Source organism: Haemaphysalis longicornis, unplaced genomic scaffold, assembly GCF_048455015.1.
Source record: "Haemaphysalis longicornis isolate Haplotype H1 unplaced genomic scaffold, Haemaphysalis longicornis Haplotype H1 scaffold_6, whole genome shotgun sequence".
In the NCBI taxonomy this organism is placed as follows: domain Eukaryota; kingdom Metazoa; phylum Arthropoda; class Arachnida; order Ixodida; family Ixodidae; genus Haemaphysalis; species Haemaphysalis longicornis.
The window spans coordinates 73792853-73809671 of NW_027526407.1; the positions used below are offsets into that span (position 1 = coordinate 73792853).

The following is a 16819-nucleotide window of genomic DNA, read 5'->3' on the forward strand; positions in this document are numbered from 1 at the left end:
CAACTGCGCCGTTAAAATTGGATGGAGAACTAAAGCAGCTTTTAGCTCTAATGAAAGAACAGCACTCCTAGCTGATAGATCCATCTCCATCACATTCACATGTACGCATGCACTCATGGCCCGACGAGAGCTAGGTGGTGCAAGGCGGGTGCTGAGCTTGCGGCACCCTCTCAAATACCCTCCCACAAACATTCCCGGGCAATCTTATACCAAGATTAAAGTGACCAGACGTCCCGATTTAGGCGGGACATGTCCCGGTTTTGTGGCTCTAGTCCCGCTGTCCCGGCAGCCTGCTTGTGGAACAGTGTTTTTTTTTTTTTTTTGTCCCGCCGTCGACCGATAGCATGGAAGGCAGGTATCAAGCCTGTGCAACGAATGACAGGCTGGAAAATTGGAAGAATCAAAAGAAACCGTTTGAGGAACTTCAAAAAAAAAAAAAAAAACAGTGCAGACGACGGGCTCAGTAAGCAAGAAACATACAGCACAGTGCCCATGTTGTGTGTTCCTTCTTTAGTCCCAACGTGTGAACCGTTTTCCTGAAGTTACAGCGTACCAACAAGCCGTTCAGCACACCGTTTTGCATTTTAGGAACGGTACGTAGAAGTGCTTCAGCACTTCGAGCCCTGCAACATCAGCACAGTCGCCGAGTCCGCTATGGGCTTGCGATCGGCACAGGAAAACCTTGACGAATCAGATGTGGACTGCAGTGCAGACGCACTTTTATTTGACCACACTCAAAGCAACGAAGGCTGGTACTACAGACACGTAAACAAAAATGAAGAATTAAAGGCAGTTGAAGGCAAGACCAGGAAACATCCCCCTCGCGAGGGGCACGCAGAGCATTTCCGGGGTTCCGGGGGCGCACGACGTTAAGTAGTTTGCGCAACTGAACGATATAAGGCGCGTTCGTAGATCCCCGTAGCTTCTCTGTAATAAAGGCTTGCCGCTCGACTTCACCAGCTTTGCGGCGAGGCGTGCAGAAAATGCACCTTAGGCAGCACAGCAAAATGCGTGAACACTGAGGCTCCGAGCACCGTACCTGGCATTCTAGTCAGCTAGCAGGCTCCCACTAGGCTTGTCATTGCATAGTTGGCTACGTTAGCTGTGAAATGTACTAGGACTGGGCTAAAAGCGGCGCTGTTCAGATCTCATCCGCTATTTGACAGTGTCAGTTTTGCTTAGCTCTGCACGCATTTGGGTGTCGTCCAGCGCCCGACCTAGTTGGAAATCATTCATCGGTACTTCGCGCACACAAACGGACTATTTGAGTGACTTGAGTTCCACTGCTAATACCTTCCAACAGCATGCTAAGTTCTCTGTGTAGCATGATATAGCTGAAGTTTGGCGTTCGCAATAGCGTTCGCAATCTACTGATTGTATTAAATGGCTTCTGCGTCATCCTGGCTCGTTGGTCTAGGGGTATGATTCTCGCTTAGGGTGCGAGAGGTCCCGGGTTCAAATCCCGGACGAGCCCATTTTTTTCTTTTTTTGTCCGAAAAATATATAAGTATGAATGCGTGACAACATTTTTGACACTCGTTCAAGTTACGCCCCTCAAATTTCATCTAGTGGTCTCAACATTGCCGGTGTCGGTACATTCCTAACATGACAACGCGAGAGGCACATAACAGCTCCTGGGAGGCAGAGAACAGGGACAATCATGAAGAGAGGGAGAGAGAGAAAACAACTTTATTTAGCCGAACAAAATTGCGGCGACTACGTGCCGGATGGGGTGGTTCCCTCTCCACGGGACCCATATGCTTCCTCGGCTGCCTGGCCCCTGAAGATCAGGACGAGCTGCGCTAGTCTTCCAAGGCGGGGCTGGTTAGAGGCATCTTCCTCCATGGTTAGAGGTCTCCCATCGCTCGATAAGCGGTGTGGGAAGGGTGGTGGAGGGTTGGGTAAGGGGTGGGGGGATGGTCTCGGTGAAATCGCACTCTCTGATGGCGTGCCGGAGCGTGCCCAGCGTGAGCGCCAAGGCTATGTCTCCTCCTAAATCTCACAGAATTACGAACGGGGCTGTAGACTTGCAAGCCGTCAAACAATGGTATACTACACCAACTGCGCGCGCTTACAAAATCAGATTTGAAGGTCTTACTTATAACCCGGCTCGTTGGTCTAGGGGTATGATTCTCGCTTCGGGTGCGAGAGGTCCCGGGTTCAAATCCCGGACGAGCCCGATTTTTTTTTTTTGTGGGTTGCATTTTTTCTCATTTTATTGAAGGGGAATAGGCAAAACAGCCAAAACTCCTATTTTTATTGAGTGATAATGGTAGCCGAAAACAGACCAGAAGCAGAGCAAGCCTGCATGTCTTGCCGCGATGAGCAATGAGTGGTTACGGACGTTACATTTGTGTTGCCATGTACGCAATTTAAAAATAACTGCACTGTAGGACGCTCTTGCGCGATGATCGTGTTAATTGCATCGTTAATTGTATGCCTCCTTGATTGCCATGCGATAGCTCTGCTCACTGCAATGTGTTGGCTCGTTGGTCTAGGGGTATGATTCTCGCTTAGGGTGCGAGAGGTCCCGGGTTCAAATCCCGGACGAGCCCAGCTTTTTTATAAACTAAAGTGTTTTTAGGCATAATACGTAAATACGGCAGGCTGGCGGGAGATCACCACGTCCCTGTTTTACCGAGTAGAGCCCCATATATGACTCCAATATAAATTTACAATGCCTCGTTTTGTGCTACCACCACGATTTTGTCTGTTGGCCCATGTGTTGTTTTGAGATTCTGGCTGGAATCGACAACTTTTAACTGGAAAATTCTTAGTTAGCTAGAGACGATTATCTGCAGCTTGCAGGGTTTTTTTTATTTCCAGCTGGACTAATCAATGCTACCTGGAAGTAATAGCTGACAGCCAGAAAAAAAATCACGATCCAGCTAGAAATGAGCTAAACAGTGAGTTTCTAGCTAAAAATTCTGCCTATTTACAGCTGGCAATATTTCGAGGTAGCTGAAATTTCCGGTTCAACAATCCAGCTAGAAAAAAAATGTTATTTTCACCCATGGGGTAGCACGTAACAGCACTATCACTAATTTTGCAAAACCACACATCTTCAATTGCTTTGTAAGAAAAAAAAATTGCGCGCATTTTCAACTGAGAGGACATATTGATATGCACGGAACGCACAAACTTTTGTTTATATTAAAAGCCGATCTGGCAAAATCAGCAGCCTAGCATTGGCCGATATTTATCGTTTTGTGCAGTTTTAACCGGCTCAGGCTCTTTCTGATGTGACCCGTAACCTTCTGGGGATATATCACAGTCCACGGAACGTAGATTCTACCCGTTTACATCCATCGAACGCACTTCCCCTATCTTGCTCATTCCTTTTCTAGTATACTTGTCTTCCCTCACTCCGTATCAATCCTGATGTTCTTGTGGCCCGCATGACTGCTCTGTATACTCAATTCTGCCTTTTCCGCCAGTTACATTTTACACTTTGAATACTGCAATGCCCTACACATCATCTTGCTCCCTGATCTTTGGCGCTCATATGCCATATGTCCACTATAATTACCTTTCTAAATGCGCCTCTCGGCTCACTTAACATTTCCACCAGGGCTCTTCAAAAGACCACAAAGTTATTTCTGTTCATGGTGTGATCTGCTAAATATCGTCATTGATTTTACACATTTCAGCAAGAGAAATAGATAACATTGACTCAAGCACTTCTGCCCAAAATTAGTTGCACTTATGTTAGATTCCAGTGCCCACCCTTAGGTGAGACACATACTACACCTGCTGGTGGCCCTCTCTTTCTATTGTTTGTGACAGTAAATTTATTCCTTTAGGGCCCTTATTCCCTTCAACCAATCCCCGCAGGGTAGCATGTAGGCAAATACATGCCAGCAGACCTCTCTCTCCCTCTCTCTCTTTTTTATTCATTAGCCCAGCCAGCATCAGGCACTAAAAGAAACATATTTTGAACATTGATTTGTTGGACTGTTGCTCTCTCTGCACCCCCTCCCTCCCCCCAACCCCTCATCTCATTGTCTGCAACAGTGACCAACTTGTAATAGGTTTAGGTAGGCCAAGTATTCGTAAATGCACGTGCAAGTAGGTATGGCTCCGCTAGCAAAAAATTGAACGGTACGAAAAGAGTTAGGCAATGACAATGATTTTCCAGAAAATGTGTGATTTAAAATTGAAAAAGATCGAAGTCTCAACCCTATGTGCTGCGTTGTCATTGCTTCCCCCCAGGGGTCTGACAGCGCCAGCTTACAAAACGGGCGTCGGTTCTCATTTTGCCACTGTCATGAGAAAATTCAAACCTTTTACCACCTTCTTGAAAAGAAAAACATAGCAGTCTTTTTACTTGCGATGATAGATTGAAAATGTGCTTACCCATGCAATGAAACTCACATGGTTGAAACTTGCCAAAGACAACTCTGGAAAAATCTGGTCAGCTATTAATATTGCATGCTCATGTGATATTAGTTAATTAACCCACTTCACGGGAGACAGCCATTCAGCCAATCACGCATTTTACTCTTTGGTAACCTTCACCTAATACATGTGCTACATGGCCCTTTGCCACTGAAAGTTGAACACTCGCTTAATAGCTCGTCCCGTGTATTTACAATGAGGCACTCGATAGACAATTGGTTCGAAGTTCTTTAGAACGCCTTCGAAACAACCGTACGGCACAGGTGACATTTGCTACTCAACACCATTAGGAGAGGCGAAATTAGTCCATCGTGTATTAGGTACGTTAAGATGACATGGGGTGATAATACGTCGAATCAAGTACCTCTTGCCTGACATGTTATCGTAGTTGCCATGGCAACGCGTTTCAGGAAACGAGCTCACTCGGTGGTTGTCACTTACATGCTCGCTCACATCTTGCCAGTCTTACCTGATCAAACTTATAAACGCCTTTTGGATTGCTTGTTTCCTCGCGAGACTGCTCACCAACTCAATCCACTGTTCAGCTAATCAATTAATATCAATGCACATGACTTTCTCAACCTGTGGTCAGCCAATATTTTCAGTGCGAGAGTGTAAGCCGAGATGATAGCGACGAACGTGTCCCAACTCCGAACCCAGCTGAGCTGCAAAAGAATGGCGAAGGGAAGACTGAGTGACCAATGCCAAGACAGCAAGAAAGAGGAATCCCCATCTTCGTAACTAGGCAATGCCCAGGTACGCCAACGCCTCGTTCAGCGTTTTTTTTCCCTGCTGTGGGATGTGTGCGCCATGCGTGAAAAAAAATTAAAGCCGTTCCACTCAATGTGGAAGCTGTCGGAGGTGCAGAGCAGTGATTTGCCATAATGGGCTGTGGCGTCGTTATCCGCTCACTGCAACCACCCAATGCAATTCAAATTTCCTGCCTTCGCAGTGCTCGTGCGCCCCCTGCCTGAAACTGGGCCAGCGGGAATTCTGTTTTTTTTGGTGCTTGCTTTTCCTCCGGCATGTGCCGGCGTTGCACTGCCACTTTTTTTCACTTACTATCGTAAAATCCAACCCAACGAGCGTTCCTAACTAAATAACCGCGGGCGCTGCTCATTAGTTACGTATATTTCGTCTCAAATGTACCTATACTTTTCTTTGCGCTAAACGATGGGGAGATGTATGAGAAGCGCCAGTGGTTCACGAGTTTCGAACACTTATGACTATATAAACCACTTGGCTTTTACAGCCTCTGGGTTACGCCGCTACGACGAAACGCCTTGTGGCTCTACTTGGGTCCAGCGAGCAAGCTACGATGACAAGGCGAGCCCCTAAAGTGCTCTGCACTTAAAATTAAGTCTGCTTACGTGCTTCGAAAGTGAAAGCCTGGTGATACCTGTTAACAACTTACTGCTACATTGTATTCATGTCTCGTTTTTCGCTTTCGTTTCTTTGTCTTTTGACACAAATTACTTTGAGCGGCTTCTTTTGTGCTGCATCGTGTTTGCGTCTTTTTCTTCGTTTCATTTGTCTTACCGCGCAGACTGGCACACACCACAGCCTCCCTAGAATCTGGCTTCTGCACACCTGGTGTGTGCCTGTTCTATTCACACGCCATCAAGTTCAGCTGTCCGTGGCACACAAGTTTCTACAACCCCCAAGTTTACAATTCAAAGTTTTGTGAATTTTGCGAAACAGGCAGATTATCACCTAAAAGCTTCCGCTTCCGATTCCTGGCCAGTTCCCCAAGTAGGCATGTGGATCGAAGAAACGAATAACAACAACAACAACAACCACAACTTTCGTTCTACCAGTCGCAACGTGGTGGGATAGTACAGTCAGTACAGCAGAGGGCCACTACTCTGCAGACCCACCAAATACCATTGCATCACGTGTTTATTTTTTCACTCTTTACAATGGCAGCCTTTTTTTTTTTTTTTTACAGGACAACAGCACTTTTTTGCAGAACAAGGCACCTAAGGGGTTCGCCTTCAAACTGAAAACCGAGTCTGCCACTACTTCAGTGTCGGGCACCTAGCTGACAGCATTGGCTTCCAACGAGCAGTTGTTAAGTGTTTGGAGGGCGGAACCAAAATATGCGCCTTGAAGTATTAAAACGGGTACAGCGGCCCCAAGAGACTTTCAGGTGTTTTGCTGGTACCACATACTCCACGCATTGCTATCTGGCGTGAGCAAGCCTTAAAATTTGTAAATCAAATACTCACCGAGACATCCTCTCGAGCAGGTGTTCGGAAAACAAAATCAGCCTTTTATATCGGTGTACAGTCCAATGGCAGTTTCGCACAGGTAGCAAGTGTACCAAGTGGGCATTCAAAACTTTGGTGTAATCCACGGGGACCTTCCAATCTTTAAAAAGTTGCGCGTGGGGAAATTTAACTGACAACTGTGCAAACGAAATTCCCATTGGTTGCATACCAGTTCAGCTATAAAATTGTAATTATAAAATTATAAAAAAGTATGGTGAAAACATAGGAACAAAAAAATCTGCACCTTAAACAAACTTAGACCCAATAATTTGCTGCACTGGCCGGATAAGTGTATTGGGGTGGTACGGCCAAGGGAGCCATCCAAATCAGACACAAAACCAGATGAGACGTAATGTATATATATATATAGATATATATATATACTTTTATTCACTTCAACAGCTCCTTTTTTTTCAGTCACTTTTTTTTTTCATCTTCTCTTTTCTGCATATCGAGTCAATCATTATATAACAACAACGAAGACGCGCTCACCGCTCCCAATGGCAGCCCGCGCAGCTAAGCCGCACGAACTAAAAAGTGGGGAACAATGGCATGGAACACTTAAAAAACTAACGCGCGGTGGCATCGCATTTATGTACACTGCAGGCACTGAAGGAAATTACAAACAGAACACATCATTGTTTTTTTGTTTTTTTACCACTCCGTAGTGCCTGTCTACATCGGCGTCACCCTACAGGGACACACACACACGCCTCCAATTTCCCGAGCCGAGGTCAAGCGACACACAAAACCCAGCGAGATGAAACATGTCGCACATATAACACAATTCGCACACGAGAGAAATGAACGAAACAGAAGGACGAGGGGGAAGAAATGATGGGTCCTCACACAGTTGGTGAATGACAAGTTACTCGACATGCTAAATTCTAAAAACAAGTCACGGCAGTAGACCCAGAGCTATCGATCAGTCATGCATAGTGCGTGCTTGTGGGTGACATGGCGTTCGGTTTGCATAATCGATTTTTTTTTCCAATACCGACGGTCGTATTTTGGTGTGTGTGATAAATTGCAGCCGAGTTGAGCTCAACCAGAATTTGCGTAGACTATTTTTGAGGCCCCTTTTGCAGCTAATGGGACGTAGTTATTACTGTTTTGTTTGTCCGACAACTTTCTGCCTCCCAAAAGTTCCTGTTGGTCTATAACGCGCCAAATAAATGCTTGCGCACAATTAAAAATTTGCGCACAGAAAAGGCCACAAAAGCCAGGAAGTGAATCGGCCCAATATGTCTTGAACAAACACAATTTAAGGCGATGGTAAATTTTCAAACACTGAAATTTTCGAGAATCACAGCCCACGTTTGCCAGCATCTTTGGCAGTGACCCCGAGTTCCATCGCAAGTCCAGGGCCAACGTCTCTCGTATAAGTATCGCAGCAAACTTTGACACAGTACGAAACGGCTGCCTCCGATGAATCTTGCACGAGTAGTTACCAACAATGCAAGTGACCGCTAGGTTTTAAGCCCCAGTAGACAAACGTTGGGCCTTTGCTCAGTTCGAGATTAATTGGTTCAGGTACAAGCCCAACGCAATTACAGGGCACCCAAAACTGACGATTGACCAAAGTCGATTATCTGTTTAAGCTTAGTACAAGAACGACAAGCTTGACACAGAGAAAGTGTCGCGGAAAGTGCTTCTTGCATTCTCGCCTGGTTAGCGTTAGTGTATAGCTTGTTCCAATAATAACCAAGTTTTGCGCCAGCCAGAACTGTTTTCGACTTCCTCATCGAACAGGACTTGTTTGTAGGAACGGAGAGCATAGGGTTAGATTGAAGACTCCACAATAATTATGCTCAAATCACCTGTAGCATCTTGGAAAAAAAATACTAGTAGCCATGCACTACACCGGGTAACAAGATTTTGGCAGTTCTAATCTGCGATACCATTTATAGCGTATGACACCTGCTCTTATAAGCCAAGCCAATCCAATCCAAGTATCCTTCACTACCTATCACGTGACCGTACGGAATATTTCGCCACCAAGCGGTGACCGTTAACAGACTCTAGGAAAACCAAAGATCAGATAAAAGATAAAACACCAACTGGTGACCGTTAACAGACTCTAGGAAAACCAAAGATCAGATAAACGATAAGAATTTTCACAGTCTCTGTTAGCTTGCAATTTCACAACAGCACCGTCTGCCCGCTTCCGACAAGTAGTGGTCCAGAATGAGAGACCCAAAGTGTACGACTTAGTTCAGACCCATGGCCAATGCTCCAATGCCGGCAAACGAACACAAACGGTCAGTTGACAGCGCGAAATTACGTCGGGGTGTAGTCTTGCCTCGGTTCTACTGTCTGAGATCACAGGAAATCTAATCTGTCCCAGAAACCGGTTGCGTGCAACCGATACAATATTGCAACCGGAAGCTAGCTGGAAACGACTCCCACAAAAAACGTGCTTCCCAGGAGGCAAAGAACACTGCTCGAGAAACATTCGCTTTGCAGTAACCTGCCTGCACCCACCGTCATAATGCATTACCTCAGGAAACACGCACGCCTCAGATACGCGAAACAAAAGAAATTATTATCCTGAGGACTGACATAAACTTATCTTTTGTTTACGCCGAAAAGAAATTTGGCCTCATCCCAGCACATGCCATAGCTGTGGCTGCAGTAGCCAAGAAAGGAAGTTGAAAAAAAAAAAAAAAAGCTATTTTTCAGGTTTTCAACCGCCATCCCGTGTTCTAAGAACATAGTAATCACGACAAGACGCAAACGTGTAGCTGTCGTACGACAACACTGCATGCAGGGGATTTCCAACAGCTCTACAACGCCTCAAAAGAGCAGTCGGAATTCGCAAACAAGCAACACGCCCTTTCTAAAAGATGGCAGTGTAATTGAAAGAGGAAATAATCACTAAAAAATCAAAGTTAAGTGCATGGCTTAAGTGACCAATGAAGTCTTAAATACCACAGTCTCTACACGCTACCACTGATGAATGACTAAAGGCTGGCCAATGCGGTCGCACCGACGACTAGTTTCTCGCATGCAAACACAGCCACACGGAGTTAGCCGCAAACGTTCGTGAAAGGCGGCAAATGTTGAGCACGGGAAGCAACTGACGACGCAGCTGCTTTGCGGAACCTAAGTAAAGAGCTACAGCTGGCTCCTCCACATAGGCGAAACTAAGATCCACGCAGGTGTAACACAAAGATCCACACAAGTGAAAGACTCGGCACTACAGCCATGATGCAGGACATGCTCATAGTGTCCAGGTTTTTGCGAACGACACACAAATAATTTTGTGCTCGAGCCCACAGCTATGTACAGTGCATGCTGCCCCACAAACAAAAAAAAAAGGGGATGATGTTTTTGTAGTGCACAATGTGTGGTTAAAATGAATAAGCATGCAGGCCAGTGTATCAGAGAAAACGCAATGCCCCTGAAAAGGCGACACTGTATTGCTATGGGAAATTTTTTGCACAATCATGAACTCCGAAAATATCGACGGGTGACAGCTTCAGCTGGGGTACTCCGTTGGAGTGTACAGCGATCAGGCAGGTGCAGCCCCAGTGCATTCTGGTGGTGCAGCTGGTGCACAGCAGACAAAGAAGTTATGGATGGACAGTCACTTCACTAGGAAAAGTCCTTTCCGGCTCACTGTAACCCCACCCCGTGTGTGGTTGAAACAAACCTACCCTCCTCGTCAACTGTCTCGAAACCGTCACCATCATGTCACAATTCAACTCACCACTTCCCAGCTCTGCTACAAAACTATGACTTGCTTCCAAAGAAGGCTTACAAGCGTTCCAATGAGGTACATTCAAACGGTGGCATGATGTGCTTCGTTGTGGAAATAATGCGACGGCAATGACTTGGCTGCAGCCGTCATTTAACCTGTAATTCAGTTCTGAGAAAATCACACGCACTTGAACATCCGCCGCGCGGCCAAAGCCGTCTCTAACCAGTGAAAGTTTATCCATTACAGCTGCCTATCACTACACAGGAACAGAAAAAAATTGGGGATAGCACTTCATTCGTCACACTAGCAAACACCAATACAGAAATTGAAAGGAGATGCACATGGCCACAATGTCAATCCGTTCCTGCGCACGCGCAAGAGAAGAAAGTAACTCCCAAATCTTTTTTTCACGGGAAAGTCGCAAAACTATGGTGCAGCCGTACACGTCATCTTGTACATTTCAAGACTTTGCGCTGTAGTCTCTGACCACGAACCCTTAGCAAATGGCAGTGGATTCTCCAAAGTGCATCAGAATGCTCACTTGAGCTCAGTGTCATTACTAGGATCATGCACCTTAGGCAGGGGTGAATTCTCATCCTTGGTACCCAAAATGGCCACAATCGAGGATGTCAAGGATGACCCATTGTCTCACGACAACTAAGATACACACTTAAAGAAACAGTGACTGTCACACAGTGATGTACAGTACAAGCTGTCAGGTGACATGCCGGTCAAGTTCATTCCAATATCGTCCATGCTCACTTCCATTCGACTCCCAATTTCACTCTCCACTCACTTTGATTTGACTCCCAATTTCACTCTCCATTCTCTTCAATTTTACTCCCAATTTAACTTTCCATTTCCTTCAATTTGACTCCCTATTTCACTCTCCATTTACTTCAATTTGACTCCCTATTTCACTCTCCATTTACTTCAATTTGACTCCCTATTTCACTCTCCATTCACTTAAATTTGACTCTCAACTTCACTTCATTCCGCCTGCTGAGCTCTCAAGTCGTCAGTTTGTTATTCATGTTGTCCCCAGAGTAGATAACTGAAGTGCAGATAATACACCCAATTTCCACGTCTACGACGACAGCTGTACAATGTACTTCAGCAGCCAAGAAGCCAGCATTGCAGAGAACTGAATGAGAGAAAGTGACACAAAACAATGCACGAGGAAACATTGCAATGAAGCAGCTCGGATAGCGAACAGTGTGCAGGGAGTGCTATCGACGTTTGAAAATATGTTCAAGTCCCTGTTGTCAACTCCAGCGGAAAAGCTTCGACACGAGCGTAAGTCGATATCATGTGCCCTCCCATTTAAAGTATTTGTACTCTGCGGCTAGTGATATTGCTCTGAATACGGTCTCTTTCAAAACAGGTTCAACACGTAGACAGCCGGATATGGAAACAGAACTAAAAACGATTTTGGGTACCTTTTCACAGTCAAGTCGAATTTAGGTGCTTTTTTCTGCTGCAGAGGGAACTTCACGGCACGCGGAAGAGGAACCTACCAACAGTTGATGGTCTACTTGCTTATCAAGAGAGCTCTGTAAGAACTGACTGTTTATAGTGACCCTAATTAAACAAAATTTTACTTTGTATTTGTAATACGAGCGAAAGAGGAATTGCTTAATTTAACTGCTTAATTGAACACCTGTACTGCCTAATTCGGAGTACCAAGGCAGTACAACAGCACCCAAAAGCAAGATAAGCTTGAAATAAGCTTGGTGCAACAGTGTCTCATCAAATAAAATTCTTTTAACAGTAAAGTAAGAATGAACGGACTAACCCATAAGCAAAGGAATTCAATTTTTTCATCAGATCCTTCTACCATCATTAGTAGGCACGACTTTACACCATTGTCAACTGACAGCAGTGAAGTTAAGAAAGTTCTCGCCACTGAGGCAACCGCTCAATTCAATGCACGAAGTTCCCCCGCAAAAAAATATACACTCAACTTACTTTTCTAAAAAATGGTCAGGCATGTTTTACACCATTTCCTTTCACTGAAGAAATAAAGATATTGCTTTCTTTTACAGTTAAAAATTGCATACCATAAATTACTGCGTCAAGTTTCAAGAGACATCGTAATTCGTGATGCTGCAACCTGAACACACGTGGTTCTTTGTAGTGGAGGACACTGAATGGCCGATTTGCCTGTTTCTCACAACGGTGCCACACAAGTGCAGTGAAAGATAATAAAGCATCATATTTTAGGAAGCACTACACATCACAAGTGACAATCCTTTGTCCGACTTCCAGAAGAAAACTCCTTTTGTCTCTGAAATCATTCGCAACGGTAGCAAATAAAGCCCAAGCACAAGAACAAGTTTAGAAAAAGTACGCAGTGTTGGTACTTGGCAGCCTACGAAAATTTCCGGAATGGGGTGCTGTTAAGGTGCATGGGCTTGAACAGCAAGATTCAATTTTTACTCATGGAGAACTATGCTCTTACACATTATCTACTCGTCCATAGGCGAATGACACAAAATTTAGCAGTGACAAGTACAGGATTAACCTCAAACAGGCCAGCAGGAACAACTGTCAGCCCGCAACAATGTACTTCATTTTAGAGAGGCCATGGAGACAAAATACAAGTTTGGTTTGTTCATCCAAAAGATTCGCCAATTAGAATAACACTGATACAGTCGAGCCTCGTGATAGCGAACACTGATATTGTGAATTATCGGATATAGCGAACTAAATACAAAAATTGTTTGGTCACACTTCATTTCAATGACGACACCTATTCCTTTTATAACAAAACCGAAACCTAGATAGCCGCTTGATAACTAAGAAATATTTGGTTCCTGCGAGGCTCAAAACTCAACAGCTAGCGTAACAAAAGTAAAATTTTTAAAAAGTGAGACATAACAACCGTTTCTTAGTAGCTGAAGGCCCTTCATTGCATGGAGACTGTGAAAAACTTCATTCGGCTCAGACTGTAAACGTCGGGGGCATACAGCTTTGTCCACTGTTCATTAGCACACGTTACTTCCAACGCTCCGTTGCATTACACCATAAGGCATAACCATGCATTACGCTACAACGCATTACCTCACACTGAATCTACAGCAGGGTACCTCCTTAAAGAGGTCATGAAAACAAGATGGGAGTTTGTTTCGTATGACAGAGTTAGTTGTTGGGAACTCACTCATCTGCATTCCAGCCATGAAAAACGAACAGAGTTCTATGACATCATAGAGAAATCCTCACAAAGTGTCTGCTTCACCTGTTTTTCTTGATACCTAGATTATTTGTCTGAAGTTCGCGATAAGAATAGTATCATTGTTATCGGGACAGAGCAGCCTTCTCAATTAACCGAACTTGTATTTTGTCTTCATGGCCCCTTTAATTACGCCCATTCCACCCAAAAGCAAATAGGCTGTGATGATGATGACGGTTCTGCATCCGCATGTCGCTTTTTGTAAAAAAGTGCAAGATTACACTAACTTGGCATTGAAATGGCCACAAATTTGTCGAGCGGCCATCAAGCAACCCATCACGACTGTTCCCGTCCACTGCCGCCGCCGTTTTCACAATTCAAACCAGGCTAGGAGCCAGATTTGCAGAGGACTGCCACCATTAGGAGAAAGAAATAAAAAGGAACGAAAGCACAGAGGCCAGCAGCATCACCCAAAGCCGCCACCCACTTCACCAATATCTACTTGGCGTTCCTCTTACAAACAACAACCAATAATCACAAACAATGAAACATGATCGGTGATGACTAAAACGGACAATACTTAGCAGCACGAACCGCTCAATCGCAATAACTACAAGCTCGTCTCCGCCGCTCTACGCCGCACTTGCGGCCAAAAACTCCACCACCACCGCCATCAACTCTAAGACTCTCGACAACCGCCAAAAAAAGATGACCAACAACAAAACAAGCAAGAAACAAAACAGCGCCACTCGGTGCTCCCTTCCGTCACGCCAAACATGCACGAACACAAAAGGGAAAAACACAGTGACGCGACAAACAAAAACAAGGTCGTCCGCCCGTTGGCACCAAAAACACCGGATGTACGTCCGTCTGCCCTGATTTACGCGGTTAATGTTTTTTTTTTTTAAAGTGAAGTGTGCGCCACCAAGTGGGCAAGCTGAAACCAGATGAAAAAAACAAACTGAAGAAACTGGGCAGAAACAAGGGCGCGACAGTCATTGACAACGAAAACAACGAAGAGGTCTCCAACCTTGAGCTGCACGAGAGTTCATTTAAACTAAAAACAAAGATGGCTAACAACAAAAACACTTCCAGGAGGTGAAGAAAAAAAAAGGCGCACACACACACACACACCCGCATGGAGACGCTGACGAAAAGAGGGTGAGGAACTGAAATGCAACAAGCCCACTGCACGGTGCGCCACAACGGCAGGTCAGAGGTTCCGTCGCACCGAGTTTTCACGCTTCTTGCACCAAACCAACACTCGAAACGAGGCAATTGTGCGGCAGTCTTTCCAGTTGCCCGATGAATGCGTGCCTCCTTTGTCCGCTCGAGCAATCGGTGTTTTCTCGCCGAACCGTCTGGCCAGCTGTCCTGTCTGCTGTTGCCGCCATCGAACACACTCCTGCCTTCTTTTAGACTTCACAGATGTGGCGCTGCCCACTGTCATCATCACAGCATCTGCCAGACAAACACCTCCTTGCGGTTTGTTGTGCGTACGAGTCACGTGAAGATTTACCGACGACTTCCAAAGCTGTGCAGATGAACGGACAAATGGAAATGCACACAGGTACTGAACGTGACGTGACGCCGGAAAACGGCTTCTCCACAGACGGCCAAAGGCTGTTCGCAAAACCAGGTTGCCTCTGCCTACAACTCGACGTTGTTGAGACAATCCGGCTTCGTCTTCGAGTGGCTTGGTTCCGACTTCCCCCCGGTGCAGACGACCTGCTCAAAAGTTTGCGGGCAGTCCGACCTTGCAGCGGCTTCGGCCTGGCTACGTACGGCTCAAGCACGCAACAGCATGCACTCAACTACAACACGTAACAACAATTTCGGTAACACTAACAGTCAACAACGAAACAAGGCCTTGCCACACCTAAAACAATGAGTTGCCAACCCCACCCCGACTGAAACGAAAATATTCGCGAGTCGAGCCCCGAACCCCGGCCAAACAGTAAAGGCCACAAACACTACGGTCGGCAGAGACGTCCTTTCTTTACTGGCACCCCCACCTAAACGACTCTTTCCTACTTAGCGGAGAAAACCCTACAGCACACCGCCAAACTTTTTCTAGGTGCTCATTCTAACGTGCAAACGCTAACGGCAATGCAAGGTGCCCGCCCATGAATACAATCTAACCATCTGTGCTAGAACGACTTCTGTCCTAACGGCTAGCCGAGGAGACGAGTACCTACTCTTTGCCTACTCTCAAAAGCCTACGACTCTCAGATATCGCAAACCAGCCGATCAGAGGACACGGTTAAATTTCAGGTAGATGGCACCACATGGACCAATCGCTCTTGCTAATTCACGATCCTCGCTCAAAAACCACGTAGAATACACACAGGAGCGAGCGTAGAATTTCGCCGAGTGGTTGCTTCTGAACAAGGCAAAACGCAACGTATCTCCGGTTGGACAGACCAATCAGTTAACCAGCGCGACTTTTAACGCCAAAAATATTGAATTGCCATGTTGCACAGGGAAACCGTCAGCTAACCTACGCACTGGAGTAGCCGACGAATGTGCGTTGTAAGGAGTCGATACTTTGTCAAGGGTAGCCACACACCGGAGCGACGGGTGGAACGCAGACCTAGCCTACCTCTCCGCAAAACGTTTCCCCCAAAGCGGCGCCGTTTGAACAGTAACTTCCAACTGGCAAACGCACTTTGCCCCACGTCCGATTCCTAAACCGGCACACAGCGCGCCGAAAGCGGCCCAAGCAGCGGGCGAGAGCAAATCCGCAGTGCTGGTTGAACTTCTTTATTTTTCTAGTGATTTAGACGTAAGCGACATCAGATTAGACATATTTCAGAAGCCACAGCTTGACCAGCACAGCACCAATTCTTGTTCCTTTCAACGGAGTTCCTGAACACGTGTGCGTACGTCTGAACACACTAACCCGCTATGATCGTATCCCATAGGTTCCTAATATTCATTAAAAAAATAAAAAAAGATTATGCCGAATGTTTTCTTTACACTACACTAACCTTTAAAGGGACACTGAAGTGAATTTGTCAAGCTCCCATTTTTGCTTGCACTGCGTAGACTGGCTCAAATTAACACACTTTTCATCGTTTAGCGGGTTGATAAGTCGGTAATTATTTTATAAAGCGGGAAAGAAGAAAAACTACCATGCGCGGTCTGCGGCGGCCACACCAACTACTGGCTGTGACGTCGGGAGGAGATGCACCTTGATTGGTCGATGTCCAAGGTTAGCATTCAAACAAGTTTCGGTTTCGGTTCTGTAAAAGAACATGCTTGACATCCAAGAAC

General features: G+C 45.7%; 3 non-coding genes across 3 annotated transcripts; all 3 read left to right on the forward strand.

Annotated features, from left to right (window-relative positions):
* Positions 1–1402: 1402 nt before the first annotated feature.
* Trnap-agg (transfer RNA proline (anticodon AGG)) lies at positions 1403–1474 on the forward strand. The gene has a single exon. It is a non-coding gene; the product is annotated as a tRNA-Pro (tRNA).
* A 633-nt stretch (positions 1475–2107) lies between these two features.
* Positions 2108–2179, forward strand: Trnap-cgg (transfer RNA proline (anticodon CGG)). The gene has a single exon. It is a non-coding gene; the product is annotated as a tRNA-Pro (tRNA).
* A 304-nt stretch (positions 2180–2483) lies between these two features.
* On the forward strand, positions 2484–2555 carry Trnap-agg (transfer RNA proline (anticodon AGG)). The gene has a single exon. It is a non-coding gene; the product is annotated as a tRNA-Pro (tRNA).
* Positions 2556–16819: the final 14264 nt, after the last annotated feature.